The sequence below is a fragment of the Argiope bruennichi genome, chromosome 5, assembly GCF_947563725.1.
Source record: "Argiope bruennichi chromosome 5, qqArgBrue1.1, whole genome shotgun sequence".
In the NCBI taxonomy this organism is placed as follows: domain Eukaryota; kingdom Metazoa; phylum Arthropoda; class Arachnida; order Araneae; family Araneidae; genus Argiope; species Argiope bruennichi.
Window position 1 is genome coordinate 2422001 of NC_079155.1, and position 17521 is coordinate 2439521.

Below are 17521 nucleotides of genomic sequence, written 5' to 3' on the forward strand. Positions count from 1 at the left end.
CGGAAAACAATGGAATTTCTAAAAACTCTGATCTTTTAGAATTTTTTTTAAAATTCTTCTAACATTTAATTTCTTTACAATATTTACTATAAGTTTTTGCTACATTGATTGTATATCTTCTTTGGCTTTATAATAATACACATATCAAAATCTATTGTTATTCACGCAATAGTATCAGCTGATTCCGAAATAATGAATGACGCTTTCACACTTGAGATCGACATTATTTTACTGTTACGTAAATTGTTAATTGTAATTTGTGTGCACTATTTGCTTCATAGAGCGGCGCTTGATTTATTGAAACCTTTTTGTACATAAACAAAAAGAAACTCTTTGCAGTACTTCAACATCGTTAAAATATACTTAAATAAAATACTCCTTTGAAACCTTTTTATTATCTTACAATGAAAATGTACACAAAGATGTTAATTAATACATATCTAAACTAAAATGATTTCGTGAATTTATGATCAACTTCATTTCAGAAATTATGCTACACTTGATAAACAGACGAAACATCAAGTTTAGGTTGGTAAGTTTGATTGGGTTTTATTGGCGGAAGAGCAACTTTTGGTTACGCTGTGCCAAACTTACGATGAATAAACAGGATCATGGTGATAAAATATGTGGTGGTGCTGTAGAAAAGGAGTTAAAACATCATGAAATTTAAAAATGGTAATACGTTGTAAAAACCCATTGGAAAAATAAACTTAAGAGAAATCATAAATTGTAAAATGCTTAACACAAAACACATCTAAAATTTCAGTTGGAGGACTCTGAAAAATATACAGAGACTTAAATCAAGCAGATAAAATGTTAAAACATTGCATAAGGGGTATATATATGTATTTTGGTGATCTGAAAGATTTGGGGGCTAAAAGCTAATGGAAAAATCTGGGTGATAAGAAAATTACACTGAAGAAAAGTTTTTAAAAAATATGCTATATGTTTTTATATTCTCTCGTGTGCGCAACAGATTGAAAACCAGTTTCATCAAGTGAAGTGGAAGTGTCTTCGCATGCAGTAGAGAAAGACGAAAGTTTTGGCATGTTAACTGTGCTAAATGTTATCGTAGCAGAACCGGATGATTTCAAACTCCTACCAGAAGTAGGATCGGTTAAATCTCATTGAGTGGATACAATTTCAGATAATGTCAGAACAGTAATTTTTTCCAGTTTTAGGCGGTTCAGATTTTATGAGCTTCAAGAGTTCCAGATAGCACATCTGATTTTTAATTTTTATTGAAATGATGCCATTTTTCCATTTTCAGAAAAAAAAAAAAAAACCCCAAGTTTCGTGAGAAAGGAGCCTTTTTCTTTTGCAATTCTCTTTAGAAGAGCAATCAGTTTTGGTATAGTTATGGTATTGGCTTCTTCACTACCGGCGTATGTCAGAGTCCCATGACAAGAAGTTTTAGAATGCCCGGGAAGTTGGCACTTGAAAAAGTATAATGGATTAGGAACATAAGCTCTAACAGCAAGGCGTATATAACCAGCTTTTAATTTTTCGTGTAGTTTAGAGGAACAAAATGTCAAAATTAAGTGTTTTGTATTCAGGAGTTCTCTATTCATCCAAATAAAAATACGCCGTACATGACCTACTGCCTGCCCTTGCAATTCCTTAGTGATTTTTCCAATTGGAACATGAAGTAACTCTTCACAGGAGAAGCTCCCTTTGGAAGAGTTCAGAGATGGGTGCAGAGAAACAATGATTAGAATATTTGAAAGCATTTTTAATTTAATAATTTGTTTAACATTCCTTCGACTTACTTCGACCAGTAAATCACCGGATCGAAGCTTTTTAGTGTCATTGACTTTAACTATAGAACTGGCATGCCATTTTCAAATAAAAAGAGAGAAACAGAATGAAATGCTCATCACTATGATATGTTCTTTTAATTAAAAAAAAAGTCAGAAAATTTGTTGAAGTATTAGATACAGTATACAGTTGAAGTATTTGCCCATACAGTAATTCAGGACTGACCTCAACTTCCACCAAAAAAATTCAACAAAGGAAGGCAGCCACCAGTTCTGAATATTCCCAGCCTTGGAGCTTACCTCAATGTTAGCCGGGACCTGTACGCTCGTAATCATTCCCAGAGACAGTGACCATCCTTACCGCCAAGCCCAAGAAATGACCCCGATCCCTTCGCTTGATCCCTAGAAGACTAACCACTCAGGTTGCTAGTTACCAACCGATTAATACACAGGGGAACACTCGTCTACTGAGCAGCCACGCACGGCCAACACGCATGGGGTTTCGGCTGTCCATGAGAAGCAAGAAGCAAATAGAGTGGTGACAACTTCATGCGGAGAGCTCCCTCGCTTACCGTCGAGGGAAGGAAGAAATAAGGATGATTAAGGCATATTACATCCCTAGGGCACCTCGGAATCGTCACACCTGAAGAAGATGTGCCCCTTAGGAGCATTAATGTTAGAACTTCCACTCTATATTCTATATGAGAGTCCCTCTACTGCAAAATTATCCTCTATTACATTGGTAGAGTATTATATTTCTAGAGATAATGAAACGATGATAAATTACTTTCTCTTTTAAAATCCCACTGACATCAAAATTTCTTCCAGCGAATTTCTTATGTTATAAAGAGTAACTTAGAGCCAAGTGAATATTTTTTGAAGGAGAGCTTGATCAATAAATTTCACATTTAACATAATCTAATCGTTAATTAATTTTCTAAAATGTCATTCAATAATTTATATAAATGTTTTTTATTATTAGAAATTAGAATAATCATATTCAGGCAATTGGTTCAATATTGTATAAGTTTCGGAAAGGAGCTAAATAGAGGATGAACATCTTTTAAATGATTCTAAATTTAAAGGAATCCATTCGATAAAAAGCAGGCATAAGTTTACAATAAAGCTTTATTTGTTCTTCAAAGTAATTTTCATAAAGAAATTTTACTCTTATTTTTCTATGAATCTAATGGAAACATAGAATTAAATATAAAAGCACTTTATAAGTTTATAATTGCAATTAATTAAATTACAGTTTTCCTTCCTTGAAAAACCTTGTAATAAAAAATAGGAAATCCGTTCTTAAAAAATTGAATTAACTTTATGCTTTTATCATTGAACGGGAAGATGAATCTCATAACTTTGGGTGATTTAATTCCGTTCATTCAAATGATTGATTTTATTGGGTTGCTTTAATGTTAAATCGGCTCATTATGAAATGGACATTGGTTCGGGTGATAAACAGATTTAAATTGAATTTTGCTCTCTAAAACTTCCTACTAGATCACCATTGTACCAACTAAACTAGATTTATCGTACATCATGTTCATATTCGCTGAAAACAGAATTTAAACCTTTAATCCTTCCAATGAGAAGCGGGCGCATTGGCATTTGATCAACTAAACTCAGGCACGTACAAAGTATAAAAGTAATAACAATAAATCCAAAGGAATATTTATTATATTATAATCCATAAAATAAAACCTACATCTGCAATATTCTATTATACAATGTTTATTTTAATTAAAACTTTAAGTCGAAATCTAACAATCTGAGTATATAATATTTTTTTCACTTTTTTGGAATAATTATATTATTCACTTATCAGATCTTTTAAATATTTAACCTTTCTAGCTTCATAAAACATGTATACCATCATATAATTCTTAATTGGATTTTTCTTCTTTGTACCAACAATTCTAAATTATTCACTCGTTCGCTAAAGATGATAACACAGATTTATTCCATTTCGTTCAATCTCTGAGAAACGAAGAGCCGAATTGCTATTGACTAATGGACGAATAATTAGCTTAAAAACAGATCAAAGCATTATCTGTTTAAATTAGTTTTTTAATTAAAAGTATGCAATACATAACCATTCGGTAATTGAACTGTGGCTGATCTCTTGTTTCACGAAAAACATTCGCCAAAACAATTTTTTAAGCAGCTATTTGACATCGATTAAATGAACGCCTTCATTAATACAGTTCCATCCAAGGAGAGCAGCATCGAAATAGGTTTTGAATATAAAGAAATCAAATTCTATATTAAGTTGTGGATGTTTCGACAAGCAAGTCCCATAAAGAGTATTGTGAGCATAATAACTCATTTTTTAAAGCTATGAATATAAAATTACATTTCTTTCTAGATGTTGATTTTTCGAATGTTTCAAAGTAGTATATGTTAGAAGATAGATAGATTCAGACAGTATATGTTAGAAGAGATTTAATACTTATTTTTAAGATTTGTTAATCTTAAGAATTATTCAACTTATATTTCAATTTATGTCCCGGATCATATTCAGTCACTATTTTAATAGGTAGGTCATATTCTAAATTTACGGGTTAAATTAAATTCCAATTCATAAAAACAAAATAATTTGTATCTAGAAGTATTCTAGTAAAAGGCAATATAAGCAGTTATCAGGAACTCCTGATAATTTCTCTAGCGACAGATCTTGTGATAAATGTTCTGTGCTGCTCAAATCGGCCATTTTCCTAAAAAGGCTTTGGATTGAGTATATCCAGTCCTTAAACCGAGATTTTATGACAATGCTACCACTTCACTGTAACTTTTTTTTCATCAAATATCTCCGAGATTTCAAGACATTAATTAATTTTATTTTATAATCTTTTTCACATATTCTTGTAGTTTTTGAAAATTGATCTTGACTTATTAATAAGGAATTCTAAAACAGACATCTTAAAGGATAGTTATTTTCATAAATCTTTCACATTTCACAACTACATTAAAATATAGTTTACAAGCAAAATTGTTGCGGACAAATTCTGGAGTTTTGATACAAACTATCTTTCAATATGCGCGTTTTTTGTTTTACAGAAATACTTATTATTTATGATACCTAATTTGCTGCAACTTAAGTTAATTATTTAACTTATAATATAAAAGAATAGTATGATTTTGAATTCATATAATTCTATTTAATGACTCAAAGTTTAAAAAATGCTGATCATTGAAAGACCCTTCATTGTTTAGCTTCTCTTAGAGAGCAAACAAAATTTAGTTCTCGCCAGTATCAATATCTTTTTGAATCTAATGTTATGCAATTGAAATTATTATGTATTCTGCCTTATATGTCTGACTTTGAAATTATAAGAAAAATATATTCTAGGTTTCTTTCACGCGCAGTTATCTATTGCGAATATTTTAGTTACTAGGATATTCAAAAGTATTTTATTTTCATTTTAATAAAATATATATATATATATATGGCTGATTAAAAATTGTATTAATTAAAAGCAAAAACATAAAAATTAGGGAATTTTTAATAAATACGTTTTATTTTCTAAAATTTACGTGCTGTTTTTACACAATATTGTGCACAACGAATAAAGCCGCAGATAAAATTTGTGAATTATTATCGCTTTCTATGAAGCAGGAAGAGGCAAAATCACTTCTTTCATATTCAATTTCTAGCCAATCCCCTAAATGCTCTCCTGATCAAATCTTTATATTAAAATATGAGTTTTGTATAATGTTACGAATCTGTGATGCGGCTTCCCAGCATAGTTACTTCCATAGGAGGTCCCAGATCCTGGAGACAAACTTCGAGACTTGACGACTTTGGCGCCAAAATAGATTATACCGGAAACATCGAGAATTTTCCCGATCGTCCAGTAGGAACCGAGATACGCCTCGAACGTTCCTGATTGGTTGAGAGGCTTCTAGCCCCGCCTCCTGAGACCTATGAAAGGAGGCAGTCTGTGCTGTCGGGGTAGTCGTAGTCGGAAGCGACAGAGAAAAGAGTAGTCGGAATCGACAGTAAAGAACTGGCCTTCCAGAGATAAGCGGAGCAGCGACGGAATGAAGCTAGTGCTGCTCTAAACTGTGCGCTACTGTCTGCAGTAGAGTCTGGTTGTATGCTGCACGTCTCGGCTGAAGATAATCGTCTTCTATGCTGTATATAGTTGTCGTCTTTGTGCTGTCCTGTGTGTCTTCGTGTAAATAAACGTCGTTGTTTTTTTTCTACTGCCGCCTGCTGATTGAGCGTTCTCCACACCATATAACTCCCACTATCCAAACGAACCCCGGAAATTTCGTAACAATATGTTCGTAACAGATTTTCAATAATAACTAACACTGCATTTAAAATAATGCTGCTTGATATCTTGCTTGTAAGAGCTTTTTTTAAGAATCATTTTTATTTTAAATTTGTGTCCTCGTTGGTCACATGTAAATATTACTTGTTTGTAAAAAAAAAGTTATTAGATATTTAGTGTTAATCATTCAACGGTATTTAACCACAAATTTTTGGATTTACTCGGAACTTCATTACGATATATCTTAGCAAAATAAATTGAACAAAATGGAGAACAAACTATTTATATATAAAGAGAAATGGCAATAAAAAATAACTGAATTGCTCGCTCATTTGAAGGCAAATTTTGATTATGAAATACGGAGATTTAAGGTTGTTTTTTTAACCTTCAACTATACATAAAATGTACACTTTCCCTCTTTTCTAGTGATAATGAAACTGATGAAGAGCAATCGATGTAATGTGGAAAGCAAAGAAGAAGTATGGAAGTTCCATAATAAATCTTTAAAATTGTAAATACTTCTTTAGAATTTTTCAAATATATTTCAATAAATGATAATTTTATGAAAAAAATTATGTACTATATAATTGAAATAATTCCAAACGTTTAAAGAATTTCCTATTTTTTATAGAAGCTTTATCAAAATACACTTGAATAAATAGAATAAATATGTAAAATGCGTCTTTTCTTTAACATAAGTGAATGGACAGTGATCGATAAAGAGCGAAATATTAAATAATATTTCAAATGAGGAAGTGCTAAAGAGAAATATGCATAAATAATTTTTCATCTATTTTGCTATTCCGATGGAAAAAATAGGTATGGCTTTATCGAACGAATGCATAAAATGCAGGGTTGATATTTATTCTAGATATCCTTACCAAACTTTATCAGAAAATATTCATTTTTTTTTTCAAGTCTGTGCCATTCTTTCCTAGAAGCCAAGTTATTAACCGACATAACGGATGAACTCTGTGTTCCCTTCTCTTCGAATAAAAAAACAGCTGAAGATTGGAAGGCAAAAATTTCATTTGCTTGAGGGTTTTGCTGAAGTGTCCCTTCTTATGCCAGAGCAGTAATTAAACTTTATAAATTACACCTCTAACATAAACAGCCGTCTGAGTGGGTATTAACATCCTCGCTGCAAAACTCATTGACATTAATTAACTCTTACGATGCAATCAGTAACGCATATTTTTTTGGATACTCTGAGGAGTTTCTACCTCCCCCTCTCGCCCGTGCACTCCTCCACTAAACTAAAAATGATTTTTCTTCACCAATACATCGTTTATATATATATATATATATATAACTCGATTGTGACATCATTAAAAGTTAAATTAATGAATCGAGCATATTCTTCCGAAATTAAACTCATAAAAACAGAATATTAAAGTCACATTCTTTTAATACTTGAAGAGAATTTCCATTATTCTTGTCGTGTATTAAACCTTTTTATAATTGGAAATCGTTCAAATATACATAGTAGCGAAAAGTTCTAGAAAAATGGAAGAGCTATTGTGAAGCAGTGATACAATAAAGAACAGACTTAAAAACATGCAATTGGAGTTATAGTTGCCGCAGAAAATTCTGTTAGTGCATCTTCATTCATACATTTATTGTAGAAGTTTAACTTTTTTGAAAACAAAGATTCGAATTGTTCATTCTCTCCGTTTTACAAAATAATTTCTATTGAAATGTAAACATTAAAAGAAAAAAAAATCTTACTAATATATTAAATAAGGAAAGTGTTGTATGCTTTAAAAGCGTGTTTTCCTTCTTTATTGAAGAATTTGACTGTGTTGTGCTCTTAAAAATAAAATTAATTTATAATAAATAAAACAGAATAATTTCGAGTATTTTATGTGTTTTGGTATTAAGTAATCTTATTATTAAATAAAAATGATTGGGGAAACATCTGAAGCCAATGAAATGATCGGTGTTCATTAAAAGGATGGACTTGATCTCTCGACATCTGCTTTTGCAATTTTCATGCATAAACTCCACCTGCGACCCTGTGCTTTGTTGTAATTTTTTGTTTCGTTAATACCTGCTATCACCTCACTGAATTCATCTTTCGAATTTGGCAACAACCTCTGCAAACATCGGTACCGATGTTGAAGCGATGTTTTCTGGTGCTCATTTTAGTTTTTATTTCCTCAGTTTTCACGCTGCATGCTTATATCAAATTAAAGAGTATAAAATTTCTTACATTTTCAAGCTTTTATTTTTCTTTGAGTTTTAATATTTTTGCAGATAAGGGCTCTAAACTACTTTTTCGTTTTCCGTCATTTACGACCCCCCTGGATCACCTAATCGGCATGTTACCTACATAAAAAAGATTTTAAAAAATTTACTTTCGCTTAACGAATTCATAACTGAAACATCATTTGTTATTTTTTAATTCATTTTTTACCATTTCCAACAATTCTCGGACTCCCTATATTTTTGAGACTTTCATTTACTAAACGTCGTTTGTTGACCTACAAACGACGTACTACCTATTTAAGCTTACCTTCTTATGTTGCATGGTCATTTTTTATTCTTATGATGCCTACCATCACCTCTCTGAATGTGTCGACCGAATTCGGCAACACCCTACATATAAAAAAATAGCCGAACATTTCCACTTGCCAATTTATTTTTCTCAGTCAATAAAATGTTTCGATTTTTGAATATGATTGGCTATTTTATGTTACTTACACAGATCTCTCAGAAGATTATTTACACAGGTTTCTTACTTGAGCGCTGTAATGTTGGGGCGATAGTTTTTACTTTGATAATCATATTCTATTTTGAAATAAATTTTAATATTTATATTATTTAGACGAATGAAATTTCAAAATATCCATTGAAAGAGAGAAAAGAATAGCGAAGTGTCCCCCCCCCTTTCAACTTATTAAAAAAGAAGACTTGCCGCACCTTTTGACTGCCAATGCTTTCCTTCAAAAAATAAAAAAATAAAAAATCATCTCTCAAATTGTATGATTCATTACGGAGCGAAATGCAGCAATCTTTAAGACGATTGAAAGAAATGTAGATTATCCCGCGGAAGAGAGTGAGGTGGATTCTCTGAAATCCTCACAATAGAGTGGTATAGTTGATATCTAAATGCAGAGGACAAAATATCCTAATACATCAATATGAAAAGAAAATAAAGCTTCAGTTAATAAATGCATTGAAATACATGCGTATCCTCAACTTCTGGAATAACGAATGCTCAAAATTTGAAAATAATTGTAATATTTATTTTTAAGTATAAATGTATCTATCTATAAAGAATGTAAGCTTTGAACAGGGAAAAAGCAAGATGAGAAGAATTATAAATTTAAAATAATTTAGAAATATTTAATGTAAGATTTATAATACATTAAATATCAACATTTAACGAATTTTAGAACTTACCCCTTTTCAATTTATTCTTGGATTTGAACGTTTTTAATTCCTTGAAAATGGAAATGACATAGAAAGGATCACTGTAAAAGAATTATATTACTTATTAGAAATGCATTCTTAAAGATATCTTTTAATTTCAATAGTTAACTAAAAATATTTCACACTTCATTTCCTTTTTTTGAAAAACTGAAACCAAGTTATTAAGGTAAGTTAAGTAATATTTTCAAAATGAAGTGCTATAAAAATGGCTCAAATATACTCATTCCAAATTTTGGCAATCATTTAGAACAGGTACTCCCAAATGTACTTATTTCAACTCACTTCATTTATCTAGAAGAAATACTCCCAAGTGTACTTATTCAAAATTGTTGCATTCATCTAGAACATATATTCCCAATTTTACTTATCCCAACTCGCTGCATTTATCGAACAGATATTCACAAGTTGTGATATACTGTAGAAATAAACGGTGGATCAGTTAATAATCCGCGAAAACAATGAAAACGCAATACACACATAAATAGAAATAGAAAATGCAGCAGAATTTCTCCCCTCAAATGAACGTGGGAAATGGAAATTCGTAGACTGAAAAACTTACTAAATAGTCATTAATAAAAAGCACCGTAAAAGTAAAAGTAATTAAAGAAATAACATGTTTAATCCCCTTCACAAATACAAAAGTTGTGAAAAGAGCCTCCTCTTCTTTAGAGTGAAAGCTTGATCGATATTATCTCACGTTTGGAGTTCTTCCTTCATTTCTCAAACAAACTCAAAAATTGCATAGAAAAACCTGTTTCTTAAATACTTGATGATTATTGATGAGCAATCATTAGTTATCATAAGTTAAAACGAAATTATTTCAATATTTTTTTCTCCTTTTCTTTGGATGTATGGCAAGCATTATTATAAAAAATATAATTAAATGCAAAAGGAAAAATAAATCCCTCAGATTTTATTAGGTTCATTCAAGTCGTTTGTCTAAATTAAATTGTTAACACAAAAAACATTTCTTTAAATAAACTAAATCTTTAAATAAGAAATTTTCAAGAAGAAATAAGGGTTGTGGGAAGTGCGTCAGAAGTGAGTAGTTAAAAATAAAAAGGTTAATCGAAAAGAAGAACAATGATTGGGAATGCTGAGTGACTCGTCTTAAGAAGCAAATTAAGTTCTGTAAATAAATCTGAACCAACACATTTTCTCCCACCAAAAGGGTTTTAATCTGCATCATTCATGTTATTTTTTTATATTTAATAACAATAAAAATAACCTCAATGCATACAAACAAGTGAAACAAAATTCTAATTAGAATTCATTTTAAAAATCCATTGTTTAATCAAAATTTATTCTTTAAAAATTTGCAAACATTTAATAAGTTGATTATTCTTTATGGATTACTAAATTTTAAAATTCTTTAGAAAGACAAAAAGAGAAAAGCAATCCAAAAGTGCTCATGCGCATTGTTGAATCAAAGTGCACACATCGCATCAGGTGAGCGCGTGGCAAAACTTCCCCTGAATGACTAAAAATGGATGCACAGATTGAAAGAAAGAATTCGAAATATTTTCATCCTTCGACACAAAAACATTCACGCTTAAAAACTATTACAAGAGTTGCTGAAATTTAATTTCTTAAAGCACATTGCAATGTTTTTCTTTTTTACTATTATTACATTTTTTTAACTCTTTTTCCACACTGAAAACTTACGCAAAGGAGTTTTGAAAGTAGCAAGTACAAGAATTCTCAACACTGTTCAAGCTTTACCCTTTATCTAAATTCATCCAAAGTCTGCACATAAAAACTTTACCTCCCCAAATGCTACCGGCCATTAAAACGAGTAGTCCTTTCCAGTGGTGAGAAGGCGGAGGTTATTTATTATCCTCAGTGCCTTTATACATTTTCAACGGCAGTACTGCGCCCGAGAGAGAGGCTAAGAAAACCAGCAGGAAAAAGGACAGCTTCGGAGCGGGGCTTTAAATGAAAGGCAATTTCATTTCCAGTCTGGGAACTCCCTTTCCGCCTGCTACTGAGTGTCGCGAACTATTTTCGGCAGTCCAAAGTCGGGGGTGGGAAGCAGAGTATTCCCTTTTATTGGACGGGCCGCTCGTGTCCTACTGGCAATCTTGGAAGGGCGGTAGCACCACTTGGGGGTATTCAGAAATTCAGCGGGATCGATTAAAGCAGCAGATGCGGTGTTTAGATCCTCCCAACTCTCGGCGATTTAATCGGATAGGGAAGATGCGAGGCGAGGAAGGTCTAATTTTGAGTTCTTAATTTCCGAAGAGGGCAGAAAGCAGGAAGAGAATTTTTAGACCACGAAAGAAGGGATGGATTGGGGGCGGCCTTGAGGTTATAAGATTATGTGGATGTAGATAGACAAATGGAATAAGCTTGCATTTTTAAATAAAACATTTTTCGGAAAATATTGTAGGACCATTCCAGTGTTGCTGTCTTAAAAATGGATGATTAAATTTCCCCACAATATAATTGTTGTGGTGTGCATTGATTGCAAGTTTGTACGATTTTGAGAGGTAAACTCAACGTGTCTAGGAAGAGTTTAAATAAATGAACCTAAAATCCGTGAAATCGCGGTCTTCCCACGTTACACCTAGGGATTGCAATACCGGACCAAAATTTCAATACCGGTATTCGGTATTTTTTAGATCTTAATACCGGGATACCGGTTTTAATACCGGTATTAGAAATTTTAGATAAAGAAAGAAAACAAGGCGTTTCTTTATTTTATTTGTCAGTTTTATAAGAAAGTGTAAATATCACAAAAAATAATATGTAACTTATAAATTATAACAGTATATAAAGAATTACAAAAAAGTAAAGGAACAACTTATTTATTTAATTCACAAAAAATTGTAAATATCACTATTCAGTTTGTGGTACTTATACAAATTTTTGAAATGTGATCTTAAAAAACATAATGCATCGATTGTACTGTCATTAAGCCTGAAAAGTAGTTTTGTGCAAAAATTACTAGCTGTCGAAGACGCTCTTTCGGCATCTACGATAGTTAGTGGTACTGTTAGCAATGCGCGATATACTCTTTCCAAGTATTTACCTCTAAATCCCTCATCTTCAAATAAATCGATTTCTTATCGGATGGTTTTGGATATAGCTGATTTCTGTATTGTATTTTGGTTCGTTGAAATTTTCTTATTTATCGCCAATTCTAATTTTTGTTCAAGAGACAATTCCTTTTCACTATCGACATTAGTGTCATCATAATCTTCGATAACTGAACAGAATTCTTTTGAATGTGGATAGGTTTATGGGTAAAAAAATTTAAGAAAATTTACTATAAACTTAATCAGATTTGAATTGGTTATTTTCTTTTCTTCTTTTCCATTTTCATTTTTAAAATCATTATAATTATGTAAATACCATAAGACATTTTCTATTTCGGTATGCCTTTCTTCTGTGCGATTTTTCAATGTAATATATAATTCTTCAGATAGTGATGTGTGCTGTTCTTTCATGATTGCAACATGAATTCTATTGTTGCATTAGCTGTTAATAAATTAAAATCTCTCCGACATAATGCCTCAATAGTCAGTTTTATTGGAAGTCGAGCTGATATAGTCCTGGATATAATGTCGAATTTACTATTTGAAAAATTAATTTACAGGTTTAAGTCGATTATTGCTTTTTGGATTGGATTTCTACATTTCAAAAATCGTTCCATCATTAGGAGTAAATTGTTCCAACGTGTCTTAGAATCTATTATTAGTTAGTATATATTTTTGTAATATGGCATTTTTTGTAGGGGAAAGTTTAAATATCTTAACAATTTTTCGAACTTTATAAATTATAGGAAGCAATTCTTGATGGGTTAATATTTCATTCTCATTCGCAATATCTTCTTCCACAATTTCATTGTCATTATCTTCATTGTCAATATCACTCTCTTTCTGTCTTCAGTGGCCGAAGTTTCTATATCCACAGTGTTTGGATTCTTCTGTTCTTTATTTTTTTGGTATAATACATCTATTACTCCTAATTGAATTCCATGAGCATAGCGCAATTGCTGATTTGCACCAATCAACTTTCCAACTTTTTTCATAACTGTTGCTCCGTTATGGATACAATATCTTCTTTCAGGGATAATCCATGTTTCGCTAATTTAGATTTAAGCAATTAAGCCATTCATTAGTTAATTAATTTCGCCCGTTAGGGAAACATAAAAACAAAAACTTATACTATTTTGTTATGTTGGTTATCGCTGAACATATAGTGGAGGCAATTTAAAAAATTTCTAATAAATACCGAAAAACCGGTATTTAAATTTGCGAATACCGGTATTACAAAATTGTACAAATGGCTCAAAATACCGGTATTCGGTATCCCGGTATACCGGTATTGCAATCCCTAGTTACACCATATTCATAAAAAGTAGATAAAATGACATGTGTAGAGATTCATCAGAATCAAATATTTGTCTTGTCATTATTAAACACAGTTTTTAAGCAATCGAGTGATGGTGTGATCTTGTTTTTTTACATAACAAAATTCATTTACTAAACTGCATTTAATCTGAAACATATGGGGTAAGATGAAAGATCTGGCAGCCGTATGCAATTTGCGTACGCAGAACTATACAAAATAGACATCATTAAGAGAATCTTATAGGTAGGTGATTCTTTATCGGCAAAGGATCTCAATAATGGTATTTTGCTTCCTCGGGAATGAGGAAACCGCTTATTCCCTATTCTAGCGATGGCTTCACACCTTGCTATGGACTTCATAAAATGAAACAATTCATAAATATTTAATATCATCAATTTAAAAATTACGTATTCAAAACGAATCTTCTTACCACATCTTCCCTAAAAATAATGCATATGTTAAATTGAACAGTTTCAAACAGTAGAAAATCTAGAATTTTTAAAATTCTCTACGACAGGTAACGTAAAAATGCTCCACAAATCGTAATATTCGAAGCAATTTAAAAGTTTTCTAACCAGGAGTTAAATGAAGTGCAAAAGTAGTGACATATTAATATTCAAAAACTCAGTAGCATAGTAACATCTTAAAGTAGATGTTAAATATCCAAGTTGCTATAAAATGATACAATATTTAAAGAAACTTATAATCTGGAATACAAAATATTTCATTTGGAGTTTACCCACTAAATTTTTTTTAAAATAGAGATTTTTTTGAATATTAGTCACTTAATTGCTTCCACTATTTGTTAAATTCACTGTTTTGAAAATCTAAATGTAATTATGCTGTGTTTTTATAGTTCATTAAAAATAATAAATCCCTCAAAAATTTGTAAATCAATAAATGAAAATGTTGCTTCACAAAATACTTTTCTAACATCTCATAAACGCATTTACAATGAATACATATCACAGAAATATAATTGCTCATTCTAAAAATAAATATTTTTTTCAGCAAAAACGAGACAGAATTCCAGGAAAGGATGGAAGAAAGGAATTGTAGGAAAAAGTCATTCAAATCATTTTAATAAAATTGTAACGAATTAAAAAAGAAAAGACAAGTTTGTTTGAAAATGAACAGAAACGGAGAATGAAGAACCTTCATGTGTTTTGAAAGCACCCACAAGTAACTTCAATAGCAATTTTATCTTCGAAAAAATTATTTGATATTAAAATAATACAGTATTATGTTTTTTTGTCATCATCCTTTTTTCTCGACTAAAACAAAACCCTACAGCGATATATATATATATATATATATATATATATATATATATATATATATATATATACCAACAAGACGTTTTATCTACTATTAGCATAGAATTTTCAATTTATGTAAAAACAATGTTTGTTTAAAAATTGATGTTAAAAGAAACAAACTTGATCCATCTATGATGAAATATACTGGAAACTGAAATGAAATAGGAATTTGCGCAATTAATTGAAAGTTGAAAGGTGAGTTTTTTTTTTATTAATTGTACCCCCATACATTATTCCTGTTGTTAGGCAAAGTTAATATTTTAAATCATGCTGAGGAAAAAAAATCTTGTCAATGCGGTTGAGAGACATTGCTTCAAAACTACTCTTTTTCAAGAGTCTAAGAAATCAAATAACATTTTTAGAGAAAGACTCGAAAATGAAAAACGAATTCAAGATGACTGCATTTCAATATCTAATAAATAATATGTAAGAGATAGTGTAGATTGTAAATAGTTCGTCAAATTATCTGTTATTTTCTAAACTCACTTTTTGAATAATTTGAATTTCACCCCACAACAATTTTTCGACAATTTTTTGGTATGTATGAGGTATTCACCCATATGTTTTATTAAAATATTAACTGCAAGAAAATTCCAAATGGTTTTTTTGTAGTGTTACTTTATATTACTTTTTTTATACCGTTCGAAGACTAATAGATTATAAAATGATTGTAAAATAAACTGAACTAACGGCAAATGTTTGGAATATTATTCATCAAATCAAATACAGGGTGTTTATAAAGTCCCGGACCCATTTTGATGTTTAATAACTCATAAAATAATAAAGATAGATTTAAATTAATAACATAAATGGTTAAATAGACTCAAAAAGTTTCATGACCCTTGTCAATGAACTTCCACGTGTGCCCCTCCGTCGCACGGAGAATATCAAGTCGATAGTCAATTTCACGCCAGGTAGCGACAAGCATGTCGGCATCCACAGAGCCATTTGCGCACTTTATGGCGATTAACAATGCCAGAAACATGAAAGGATGCTTCATCGGAGAACATTATGCTCTTCAGAAAATCAGCAGCATCTTCTATCCTTCTTAGCATATCTGTTGCAAAGGCCATCCTCCTAGGTCTATCGTTCGGTTCCAAAACTTGAACAATTTGAACTTTGTATGCATGCAGTCTTAATTTTTTCTTAATAACCTTGTACACCGTCGAAATTGGCATATCCAATTCTGTTGCCGCTGATCTCACAGATATTCTAGGATTGTGTAAAAATGTCTCTCTGACACGCTCAACATCAAAATCACTTGTACAAGGACGTCTGGAACGTTTCTTATCTTCGATACTTCCAATTTTTAGAAAATTCTTTTTCCACCGCAAGGTGCTGTTTTTGGATGGAGGATCTTTTTGGTAAATTCTTCTGAAATTTCTCTGTGCTTGCACTATCGATTTCATTTCTATGAACCACCATAAAATCTGTGCTTTCTCTTGTGGTGTATGCATTCTCCTTAATATCCGCTCGAATAAAACATCACATACAAAAGTACTACATTGCATCAAAAGTAAACATAACATTGCAATAGGTGACAAAAACAAAAGAGAGAAAAATGCAATTAATAAGCAGACAATATTTAGAAAAGTACAGATATTTAGACTGGAAAATGAAATTATCTGAAATTAACCACACGCGCAAACGATATTTACAAAAGTAAAAATATTCAAACCTGAAAAGGAAAATATATGAGTTATTCCATCAATAAATGTCATAAGTGTGTTCATATCTTTATTATTTTATGAGTTATTAAACATCAAAATGGGTCCGGGACTTTATAAACACCCTGTAATATAGGATTTTTTTTAAAAATTATGGTATTATAATTTAATGTAAAGTTAGAATCTGTATATATAACTTTTACACAATAACAAAAGACCGAAAATGGACTTGCTGTCAAACAAATCATAAATAAATTTAGGGACAGACATTTATGAATATCTTTTTAAAAATAAATCATTGTCCTGCCAATTGAATGAAGTCAACGTGAGTGGTTTCCTGACTAACGCAACCGTCCATGTTTTCTTACAATGTCTTGCGACGTCCATGCTTTTGTTTCAAGGAAGATGAATTATGGATTCTCGAGATGACTTTCGTTTGATGCGTTTGGAGTGCACACAAATAATTACAATAAAGTAACAATTTTAAGAGTATGCAATTGTAAATGCTCCAAACAATAGGAAATTATTTTAGTTTGATAAAAATACAGTTTTAAAATAACATTTTTTTTTAATTTTTAGCATTTTTAATAGTTATTAATTACTAATCGAATTTACTAGCAAATTCTATCATATGAAATCAAGAATTATTTTAAATGAATCGGTTCTTTAATATTTAACTTTTGAAAATGTAAAAAAAAATATTGAAT

At 31.0% G+C, this 17521-nt stretch overlaps 1 protein-coding gene across 8 annotated transcripts in view; it reads right to left on the minus strand.

The window, feature by feature from the left end:
* LOC129968548 (polypeptide N-acetylgalactosaminyltransferase 13-like) overlaps nt 1-17521 on the minus strand; it is a 342413-nt gene that overhangs the window by 242397 nt on the left and 82495 nt on the right. For 5 of the 8 annotated variants that reach the window (XM_056082556.1, XM_056082558.1, XM_056082548.1 and 2 more), the window contains exon 2: nt 9443-9513. The exons of the other annotated variants lie outside the window; for them this stretch is intronic. The gene's annotated coding sequence lies outside the window, so the exon portion shown is untranslated. The remainder of the gene's footprint in view (nt 1-9442; nt 9514-17521) is intronic. 8 annotated transcript variants of the gene reach the window in all.